This window comes from Pongo pygmaeus, chromosome 22 (assembly GCF_028885625.2).
Source record: "Pongo pygmaeus isolate AG05252 chromosome 22, NHGRI_mPonPyg2-v2.0_pri, whole genome shotgun sequence".
Classification (NCBI taxonomy): Eukaryota; Metazoa; Chordata; class Mammalia; order Primates; family Hominidae; genus Pongo; species Pongo pygmaeus.
In genome coordinates, this window is record NC_072395.2 from 33,827,959 (window position 1) to 33,839,973 (window position 12,015).

Consider the following 12,015-nt stretch of genomic DNA (forward strand, 5'->3'; position numbering starts at 1 on the left):
TAAATATTGCTTGATTGGCACCTAAGTATGATAGTTTTGGAGCTGTTGTACATTTTTTAAAAAATTTTGGTTTCCAAATGTTTATTGCTAATATGCATATAAGATTTGATTTGGGGTGTTTTTCTATAATCCTTTGACTGTATTACACTCAACAATTAGTTCTAGCAATATTTTTGAAGATTCCTTGAGCTTATATTGTATGTAACAATCTATTTCTAATTTCTGCAAATTGGAAAAGATTTCTTTCTTTTCTGACTGTATGTCTTAAATCTATTTTTACTTGCCTGTACTGTGCTGTTCTTTCACTATGAGGTTTAATAGGAGTGCTGACAGCGAATTTCCTTGCTTGCTCCTGGTCTTACAGATACAGTATTCACTTCTTTACCTGTATATCAATGTTAGGTCTAAATTTTTTGGCAGATGTTTTTCGTCATGATAAGGAGGTCTTCCTTTATTCATAGTTTGCTCGAGATTTTATCATGAGTGGATGTGGAATTTTGTTGTTTTTTTGTTTTAGCATCAACTCATATTATTAAATGATTTTTTCTTTAAACTGTTAAGTTGGATAAATTAATTATTGATTAATATGCTTAATATACTTAATATAATTCAATTATACTCAGTATACTTAATATAATTTAATTATATTCAATTAATTTATCCATCTAACAGTTTAAAGACCAATTATTTAATAATATTAGGTTCAGAGGTTTCTGAAGCTCTATTCATTAATGTATAATTAAATTATATTAATACTCAATTAATCTATCCAACCTAACACTTTAAAGAAACTGTTTGCTGATAACAGTATTGTGTCAGCCTTACATTCACAGGAAAAAGAAAAAAATCTTAATGTTGATATATTTCTATTTACAATAGAAATTTTTTTTAAAATTTTTTTATAAAAGCACCTATTTTCATGAAATATTGGTATGTAGTTTTATTTTCTTGTACCATATATGACTTGTTAAATTATCAGCATAATGCTGTGTTCAGAAAAATGGGTTGAAAAACATTCCCTCCTCTTATATTTTCTGAAAGAGATTGTATAGAAATGCTATTATTTCTTCTTTAAATATTTTTTAAATTCAACAGATAAACTATCTGTGTCTGAACATTTCCTTTCAGGAGACTTTTATCTTTAAATAAATGTATTTTTTATATTTCTTTAATAATTATAGGATTGTTTTTGTTATATATTTTATTTTGAGTAACTGGTTTCTGGTTTTCAAGGAAGTGGTTTGTATTTTCAACATTGATAAGTTTGTGTGCATAACATTATCTGGATTTTTAAAAATATTTTTATTATCTGTAGAATCTGTGCTGATATCTCTTCTTTCAATCCTGATACTGTCAATATGTGTCATCTCTCCTCTTTTCATCCTGAGTCTTGCTGGAGGTTTAGTCATTGTATTGTGATTCCAAATAAACTTCATTTAAAAAAATTTTCTGTATTTTGTTCTGTTTTCAATTTCATTATTGTCCTTTTCTTTTATATTGTTTTCTTCCTTCTGCTTAATTTTTGCTTATTTTGCTCTTGTTTATCTAGTTTATTAGGCTATCCCAAACAGTACTTGTGAATTTGTTCCAATTTTTTTTTGTCTGTCAGATTTTGCTTCATATATTTTGAAGCACTTTTTCAAGTTGAATGCACATGTAGGATTGTCATATTTTTCTGCTTAATTGGCCCTTTTATCATTATGTAATATTCTCTTTTACATCTTTTAATTTCATTTGTTCTGAAACCTACATTTTCTGATATTAACATAGCCACTGCAGCTTTCTTTTCATTAGCATTTGAATGGCATATTTTTTCTATTGTTTTTATTTTATTCTAGTTTGATCATTACATTTCAAGTGATTTCTTACAGACAGCATATAGTTAGGTTATATTTTATTCATTACGCCAGTTTCTGTATTTTTATTCATGAAATTAAGCCATTTATACTTCATTCAGATGTGCCATTTTTAAAATGTTATTTTAGTCTGTTCTTTTTGTCATTCATTCTTCTATTTTCCCTGCTCTAAATTCTTGATTATTGAACATTATTTAGAATTGTATTTTATTGTATCTATAATGTTTCTGGCTATATCGGTTTTCACAATTTGTGGGGAGGGGGTGTTGCCCTTGTAATTCAATGTCCCTATTTAACTTAGAATCAATGTTTACCATTTCAATTTGAATGTAGAAAGTATAGCATCATATAGGTCCCTACATCTTCTATTTATATCATACTTTTCCTATGTATTATACCTCCATTCATTGAAAATTCTATCAGAGAACTTTTTTCTTTCAACCATTAAATTATTTTAGATTACTTAAAAAGTGAATAGTGTGACATATTTCTCAGATATTTACCGTTTGTAAGTCATGTTTTATTTCTAGAGTTTGATGTTTCCTTTGATTTAATTTCTTTTCTCTTTGAAAAGGTGCCTTGAGCAATTCTTTTGTATCAGGTCTGCTGGTAGAAATTGTAATAGTTTTCCTTTACCTTCATGTCTGAAGGGTATTTTGCTGAACATAGACCTCGCTTTGACAGTTCAGTTCTTTCAGAACTTTACAAATTTTGTTTCATTTCCTTTTGGCCTTAATGATTTCTGGTCAACAAATTCACAGTCATGTGAATCATTGTTCTCCTATAACTATTGCATATCTTGGTGTTTGCATATTTTTAGTTTTTAGAAGTTTGATTATGATGTGCCTTGACATGAACTGTTTTGGGTTTATCTTGGGTTTGATGCTGTTGGCCTATTTGAGAAGTTTTCAGGTGTCAGATGCATTGATACATATACATATGTACACATATATACCTACATTATTTTGTTCTGGTCCTCTTTCTCTTTTCCTTCTTGGATTTCATGACATTTTGGTATTGTCTAAGAAGTTCCTGAAGTCTAATCATTTTTTCCTTTAATATTTTTCCTTTTGTTTTCAAAATGGGATAACTTCCATTTGTAATTCTTTATGTTTGATAACTCTTTCTCTGTCAATCCATTCAGAACATCCATGAATTTTGTTGTTGTTGTTGTTGTTAACATAAGTAGAATGCTAATATTTATTTGGGGTTTTAAAAATATATTGTATGTCTTTGGAGAGACTTTCTAGATTTCCATTTATTTCACCTAATTATTTAGAACATGTTTTAAACAGTTGCTTTAAAATAGCGTTTAGATAATCCAACGTGTCAGCATGCCATTGGCATTTCCAATGACATGATTTTCCTAGTTCTTAACAGGTAAAACAATAGATTATATTTAGGACTTCGAATATCACATAACCAGACTCTGGATCTTATTTGAGTATTATGGAAAATGTCCACTTTTTTGTTGTTTTTGTAGGCAATCAGTTTGTTTAGATCAGACAACAAATTCTGACCATCCTTCTTGGTTTTATATTCAGACGCCATTTTCATTACCTTTCAGTGTTTGTCAGATCTGTCCTGCATGTGTACCAATGGCCATTCCAGGACCCGTGTGGAGGTTTACCTTTTAGTTAAATTCACAAAATCTTGGCGTTGTTTAGAATCCGATTCAATAAGCACAGGTCAGGACAGAGCTCAAGATTTCCTAAAGAACTTGCTGTGGATGCCTTCCTAAGGCCTTCCTACTCTATGATCTCTGACATACTTTCCTGTTCCTTAGGTCACCACTTTTTAGTCCCCTGGCCAGAAAGCTGCGATCTTATTTATCACTCTCTGCCCCAACTATGGCCTTATTCTGGTTCAACTGATGAGATGAATGAGGAGGATAAAAGCAATGGGAGATTTTGCTCTTAGGACTACAGTTTATCTGATTGAAGAAGAATGTCATCTCTCAGAGAATTGAGTGTTTGCAGCTTTCCTCTCTTGACATTGTCACTGCCAGATTTCCTTCCTGCTTCCTGAGTCTGAACTAGAAGGCTTCTCTTTCTTGGACATTTCTTGAGCAGTGTTGATGACAACTTCTGGGTTTTGTGATGCCTTCGATCCAGGCCATGGAATTCTGAAAAGAAAATTGTTATCTCACAGTTTGGTGATATTTTAAATTCTGTTATATTTCTTAATAGCAATATGTCTGCTGCGATTTACTTTTAAGAGTCTTCAAATAGATGACATACATATTCTATCCAAATATAGTGGTCATATTAAGTGGGGAGATAGGACACTGCAAGATGTCTCGAATTAATCCAGAACTGGAATTCTGCGATTACTTTTAAACTTGTTGACATACGTACGATCAGAGCCTTATTTAAACAATAAGGAATTAATATATATATATTTAAAAAGTGATTTTCAGATGCTTACTTTTTTATTGACACTTAATTGATCACTTCAGTGTGACTTTGAACATTTAGCCCACACTTTAGGATTCTTACTGCCTTTTGAAAGCTGTGTATTTAAAGCCATACTTTTCTTAGATAATGGGATAAAAATTAAAAGATTTACAGGGGAGAAAATGAAAGTAGTTCCAATTATTTCTTTCTGCCAGTTTATCAAAGGTGGAAATAATACTATTCTTACAAAATTTGTTATTTTATTTAGCTTTTTTATTATTATACTTTAAGTTCTAGGGTACAGGTGCACAACATGCAGGTTTGTTACATATGTTTACATGTGCCATGTTGGTGTGCTGCACCCATTAACTTATTTTAAAAACATGCAATAATAACTTGCCAAAATTGAAACACCAGATCATATATTTATTTTTTGCATTAAGATATTACAGTAAAATGACCAGTTTTAAAAACCAAGATAACCCTTCTCCAACATCTCCATCATCTTCCAATTCTATCTTTATTCTTTTTTTTATTTATTTATTTTTTTTGAGACAGAGTCTCGCTGTGTTGCCCGGGTTGGAGTGCAGTGGCGCAATCTTGGCTCACTACAACCCTACAACCTCTGCCTCCCAGGTTCAAGTGATTCTCCTGCCTCAGCCTCCCAAGTTGCTGGGATTACAGGTGCCCACCACCACGCTCGGCTAATTTTTGTATTTTTAGTAGAGACGGTGTTTCACCTTGTTGGCCAGGCTGGTCTCAAACTCCTGACCTCAGGCAATCTGCCTGCCTCAGCCTCCCAAAGTGCTGGGATTAGAGACATTAGCCACCGCGCCCGGCTATATTTATTCTTGATATATAAATAAAACAAATACAGCCCCTGTATATTGGTCCTAGGACCATTGGCACATAAACCCGCCAGTGCCAAATTCAAAAATTTACACATCCAATTGTTTTAAATTACCGTGCATAAGCCTATTTTAAACATTTACAATCAGCCTACTTTGGAAACTGCAAAACTGCACCCAGCTTCTGCTAGCCATACACAAACTCCAAGGGCAATACAAGACACCAAGCCCACAGCTGCCCTTCTACCTTCTGAGAGAGTCTGAGAGACGCTGCTGTACTGCTGAGTGACATCACCTGAACACATTAGCCCCCTCTCAGATTCTTCACTCTTCCAGGAGTTCCCTTCCCCTTCTCCCACTCTCTGAGTGGTGACTGGACATGGTGTCTTTAAACAGCCTCCTGCTATCAGGAGCTTCCCATGTCAAGCAACCTGTATGAGTAGTACCTAAGTCAAACTCATTGTGTGTTAATGCCTCCTATGATCATAAGTTTTTCCTTGATGAGTCCTGAAATCTTCACACTTACTTATACTTTCCAACAGATTATTTTCTGCAGAATTTTGCAAAAGTGAGTGTTACCAACTCTAAAAACACGTTCTGAAATCTTACACGTTTAGATTACTTTTAAATATACACCATGACTTTTATTATACATTATTTTTCTTATAAGTTTTATATGATTTTTAAAATTAATTAATTATTTTTTTGAGACAGAGTCTTGCTCTGTTGCCCAGGCAGTGACACAATCACAGGTCACTACAGCCTTGACTTCCCAGGCTCAAGCTATCCTCCCATCTCAGCCTCTTAAACAGCTGGGAGTACAGGCACGCACCATCCTATCCGGCTAATTTTTTCAATTTTTTGTAGCGACAGGGTCTCATTATGTTTCTCAGGCTCATCTCAATCTCCTGGGCTCAGGTGATTCTCCTGCCTCAGCCTCCCAGATTGCTGGGATTACAGGTGCGAGCCACCATCCTAGGCCTTGAGTTCTTTTTAAATTTGAATTACCAACTTGTATTCTAGTCCATTTTGTACCCCAGGTGGTCCCAAAACTTTTCTTTAATGTATAGGTTGACATAAAACAGGTGAATTCTCAGATCTGTTTCTGCATTCAGTCTTTCCTGATATATTTTAGAACCTGAGAAAGAGTGTCGGATAAGGAGATAATTGAACTTTTTCTCTGTTAGCACAATCCAATAGCTGACTTTCTCAAAAGAAAATCCATCTGCACGCAGATACTTGGTTGGAAAAGGTGTGACCCAAGAGAACTTCCGAAAGGTGTTTGGGACCTCAAGGTTTCTTGAAACACTCTGAGGGCCTTTCATGTAGAATATTGTTAACTGTAGAATGTATGCTGAAAGAATATAAAAATTGCCGTTTTTAGTGGTGAAATTAGCTTTCAAGAATTAAAGGAACATTCAAGCTTGCATTTATTTATTTATGTGTTTATTGACTTGGGAGATCTTCCATATTAATTGTGGCCTTTTATTTAATTATTATCTCATACTGTGGAAAGACTTCTTTTGACAAAAATAAAGTCACAGTAATGTTTTCCCTACTTTCAACTGTAACTTTTCACTTAGATTTTATTTAATAAGCCCTTTAGTTCGGTGGTAAAATGTCATAGACATCTATTGATAGATTAGCTTTAGTAAATTGTATTAAAAAATTTATTAAAATTTTTATTTTTATGTTTTTTAATTTGTTCATTTATACTTCTCTGATTATAAAAATAATCCAATATTAGTATAGAAAATTGTATAATGTCTACTGAGGACAATTCAAAAGAGCTGATTAATATTCTTAAATCAACATATTAAATATTCATTTACCATTTTACCTAAGAATTTCAATTATGATTAATTAAATGTAGAATTTATTGTGTAAACAAATGCTGTAATAGATATATATCTGGTCGTATTTGGCCAGGTGACTTATACTTGCCCAATAGTGTATCCACAGGGTTTGGAATACTGATCAGTTTGAGTAAGAGTGAAGACTTATTTATATATTGATATAAATATGTCTCTTACATGTAATGTCAACTTGATAAAAGAAACAGAATACAGAAACAGGCATATTTTTAAAAGAAAGAAAAAATATTGAAATATTAACCAATATTTGCATAAATAAATGCAAGTGCTGGCCAGGCTCTGTGAGACACTCCTGAGGCAGGAGTACTGCTTGAGCCCGTGAGTTGGAGACTGAAGTGAGAGGCTATGATCACACCACTACATGTCAGCTTGGGTGACAGAGGGAGACCCTGTATCAAAAAGAAAAACAAAAAAATGCAAGCACAGTCAGCTCTTCATATCCGTGATCTTACACTGGTGTTTTCAACCAATTTGGATGGAAAATATTTTTTAAAATAGCAGTAAAATTAACAATACAAAACTGAAAACATACAAATAAAGAACAATACAGTATAACAACTATCTGAGGGAGTTCCCAGAATCAATCCTCTGTGAATACCAGTTAACATCTGTAATTAATAAAAATAACTAACCAAGGCCAGGCGCAGTGGCTCACGCCTGTAATCCCAGCAATTTGGGAGGCTGACGCAGGTGGATCACGAGGTCAAGAGTTTGAGACCAGCCTGGCCAATATGGTGAAACCCCATCTCTACTAAAAATACAAAAATTAGCTGGGCATGATGGCACGTGCCTTAAGTCCCAGCTGCTCAGGAGGCTGAGGCAGGAGAATCACTTGAACCCAGGAGGCAGAGGTTGCAGTGAGCTGATATCACACCATGGCACTCCAGCCTGTCCGACAGAGTGAGACTCCATAAGAAAAAAAAAAAAAAAACAATAATAACTAACCAGGAAAATGAGGTCAATAATTTTAGTTGCCTCTTATTTTATTTTATTTTATTTTTGATCTTGTACATATGATCTATGCAAAAAGTCAATTTAAAAGAAACATCATAATCAGGTTCCTTTGGCAAATAATTAGAAAATGCAGAAAAGCATAATTATGAAAATGCAACAAAGCATCAGTTAACAATTTTTCGTTGTTTTTGTACTTGCTGTCTAAGGAAGGAAATACTTATTTGATTAAACTGCTGATTCCTCTTATATTAACTTTCACTAAGAATGTAATTGTAAATGTCAATGGAACCTTTTTTTGATTTTTCTTAAACCAACTTAATGAGCCAAATTTGATCCTCACTCTTCTACAGTCTGATGGTACTGTGTAAAGCCCTTACCATGTTGTTCAGATAGGTTTGATTTTGGAAGTCAGTACTCAATACCTTATGGCAGTTAGGTCACAGCTTTACTGTATTCACAAATTAGGAACAACCATGTAGAAAATGCCCAAAATTTGCTATTCGTCAAATATGCATAGAAATGCTCTATTGATTAGATTTTGTAACAAGACGGATATACCAAATCAGTTGACACTGAAGATTGAAGACCACTCAGCTACATTTATTTAAAAAGAATTGTATGTGTGTATTTAGTTTATAGTAATCAGGAAGATAGACTTTTTTTTCCCAAATGAAATTATAAAATTATTGTTCTTTATGCCTATCATTTTATACTTTGCATTTTTAAATTTTGTATGCATTTTGAGTTCCAGAAAAGTGTTCTCATTAAATAGCACTTTAAGTTGATCGCCCTCATAAATTCAGAATGGAGGACTATGACAATTAACCAGAAGCAATATTAATGAAAATTGAGAGCTGTTAGATCATATTACAGCATTTGCAGCAGTAGGGAAGAGCAAAACATACAAATTTTTTTAAAAAGAAAACAGATGGATTTCACTGATGCCTGATATGACTATATGAAAGTAACAATTTCATGATCAAAATCATGATGAATGCATTCTCCATAACTGAGATGTCTTATTGTATATTGAGAGGCTATATAATATTAAAATACTAGTCATTCTTTACCTCATATAAGCAATTAAGTATTTGAAAAATTGTCAAAGATGTAAATTGTAAAATGAGGGTACTTCATTTGTTATCAAAGGAAGGTTCTTAAAATTAACTGAAAACCTGTAATTTCTTACTATCCATGAGTAATAAAAATAGCTTTGCAAATGTGGTTTCCCAGGTGTTTCACTTTTCTAACTTCATATAATAAAATGCAATGGAAAGAAATGTGTTAGTGAAATTATGGGAAGACCCAAAGAAATAAACTAATTTGCTTTTCATACAGACTGAGAATATAAATAGAGAATGTTAGAACTATCAAATACTTTGGTGTTAATCTGCTCTATCTATTCTCTTGGCCAGGAACCAAGATCACTTCTGTGACTTTCTAATGGACATACAGCCCTAAATGTAAAATCATTTTTCTGATGATTAGTGATAATGAGCACTTTTTCATACGTTTGTTGGTCGCTTTTATGTTTTCTTTTGAGAAATGTCTGTTCATGTCATTTTCCCATTTTTAATTCGATTATTATTTTTTTCTTGTTGACTTGTTGTTCCTTATAGATTCCGGATATTCAACCTTTATCAGAGTTATAGATTGCAAACATTTTCTCCCATTCTGTAGGCTGTCTGTTCATTCTGTTGATAATTTGTTTTGCTGTGCAGAAGCTGTTTAGTTTAATTAGGTCCCACTTGTCAATTTTTGTATTTGTTGCAATTGCTTTTGGGGACTTAGCCATAAATTCTTTGCCAAAGCCAGTGTCGAGAAGTGTATGTCCTAAGTTTTTTTTACATATACTTTTTTATAGTTTGAGGCCTTACATTTAACCCTTTAATCCATCTTAAGTTAATCTTTGTATATGATGAAAGGTAGTGGTCCAGTTGAATTCTTTTGCATATGGCTCGCCAGTTATCCCAGCACCACTTACTGAATAAGGAGTCAACATTTTGTTAACTTTGTCAAAGTTCAGATGGATATAGGTGTGCAGCTTTCATCCTCAGAGAAATGTAAATCAAAACCACTATGAGATATCATCTCACACCAGTCAGAATGACTATTATTTAAAAAGTCAAAAAATAACAGGTGCCGTCAAGACTTCAGAGAAAAGGGAATGCTTATACACTGTTGGTGGAAATGTAAATAGTTCAACCATTGTGGAAAGTACTTTTGGGATTTTGCAAAGGACTTAGGCAGAACTGCGATTTGAGCCAGCAATCCCATTACTGGGTAAACACCAAAAGGAAAATAAATTGTAACAGACACATGCACTTGTACGATTATCACAGTGCTATTCACAATAGCAAGGACATGGAGTTAACCTAGGTACCCATCAACGGTGGACTGGATAAATAAAATGCAGTACATAAACACCATGGAATACTACACTGCAAAAAAAAAAAAAAACATGAAATCATGTCCTTTGCTGCAACATGGATGCAACTGTAGGCCATAATCCTAAGCAAATTCACACAGGAACAGGAAGAGAAAACCAAATACTGCATATTCTCACATTGAATACTCATGGACGTAAAGATGGGAGCCATAGACACTGAGGACTACTAGAGAGGGGAAAGAGGGAGGTGGGATGGTCTGAAAAACTACCTGTTGGGTATCATGCTAACTATCTGGATGACAGGACCACCTTTACCCCAAACCTCAGAATCATGCAATATACCCAGTTAACAAACCTGCCCATATGTCCCCTGAATGCAAAAAAAAGAAAACGTAAAAACAAGTAAAGAGAGAAAAAGGGTTGGGAGTCTTAAGATTAGCAGTCCTCTACTAGGTGAAAAATCTATGTGTGCATTTATTTGTTGCTTTATATTTAAAACGGAATTGAATTACAAATGAGTATACTTCCTGGCTGTGCTTGAGTGGAGTTAGTTTTCCTTGGCTCAAATAAATTTGAAGGAATTAGTGGGTGCCGGTTAATCTGAACCAAACAAGCTGTGACATGGATAGGCATTTCATGGTTAGTATCATCTTTATCTTCTGAGAAATATTGGAGGGTTGAGGAAAGACTTGGAAGACTCAGAAAACATATGAAATTGCTGAATGCCATTATTCATAAAAGGTAAATCGGTCTGTCAAATTAGTGGTATCTCTGTTGCCTAAGCAGCCAGTCAGGAGAATTATAACTTGAAGGTAGACCACCATGTCCATGTTAGTGAGAGTTAATAGAACTACTTCACTATACACCCCCATGTTCCTGCCAGCTAAAAAGTAAAATAGAAACTTTCCAGGAAGTGTTGACTACTCAACACATACGGAATACAAATCCATGAAAGAATTCATTTCATTGTAATTCTCTAAGGAATTAAAAACCTTTACTGTAATAAAAAGAGTAATACTGCTCTTGCAACTAAATGTATAAATAATGATAGGTAAAACAAGCATTTTGTTTAAAATGTTATTTTCCATAATTACAAAGGAAGAAAAACAAGGTACAGATAGTCAAATGACAATATACTTATAATTCAGAGTTAATATCTGAAAAAGTTCTATCTTTTGTAATACTAGTAATTATTATGTTACTTTAGAGACCAACATGTCAGATTATGTTTCTTGTATCTAAATTCATAAAGGTAGAAACTTGATTTATTGTGTTTAATTACTAAGTTACATACCAGTTCTTATGTCTACCATCAATGGAGTTAATGTGGGATCAACGCTGACCTGAATGCTATTGTAGAGATATTTGAGTGTAATCACACTTGTAAATGCCTGTCTGGTATTGTTTAGTGTATGTAAAAAAATATTAATATACTTAATTTTAGGAATATTACTTTATGATATTCAGCTTAAAATTATGAAAGTGTGCATTGAGTCACAATTTATCCTCTACTTTGAAATTTAGCTTCTATTGTGGATGCTAGTGATTTGTTTATTGCAAACAGTGCATTTCAGTAACAGTTTCAACATGTTCCAAATGTGCAGCATATACAGTTTTTGCAATGTAATTAGTTAGAAATTGGAGATGCTTAATTTTAAAATTGAACAGTTCATGAAAATCTATTTCCATTCTCTGTAT

The 12,015-nt window shown here is 33.3% G+C and overlaps 1 protein-coding gene across 5 annotated transcripts in view; it reads left to right on the forward strand.

Moving 5' to 3' along the window:
- Nucleotides 1–12,015, forward strand: part of NCAM2 (neural cell adhesion molecule 2) — a 564,569-nt gene that overhangs the window by 334,954 nt on the left and 217,600 nt on the right. The window lies entirely within an intron of this gene.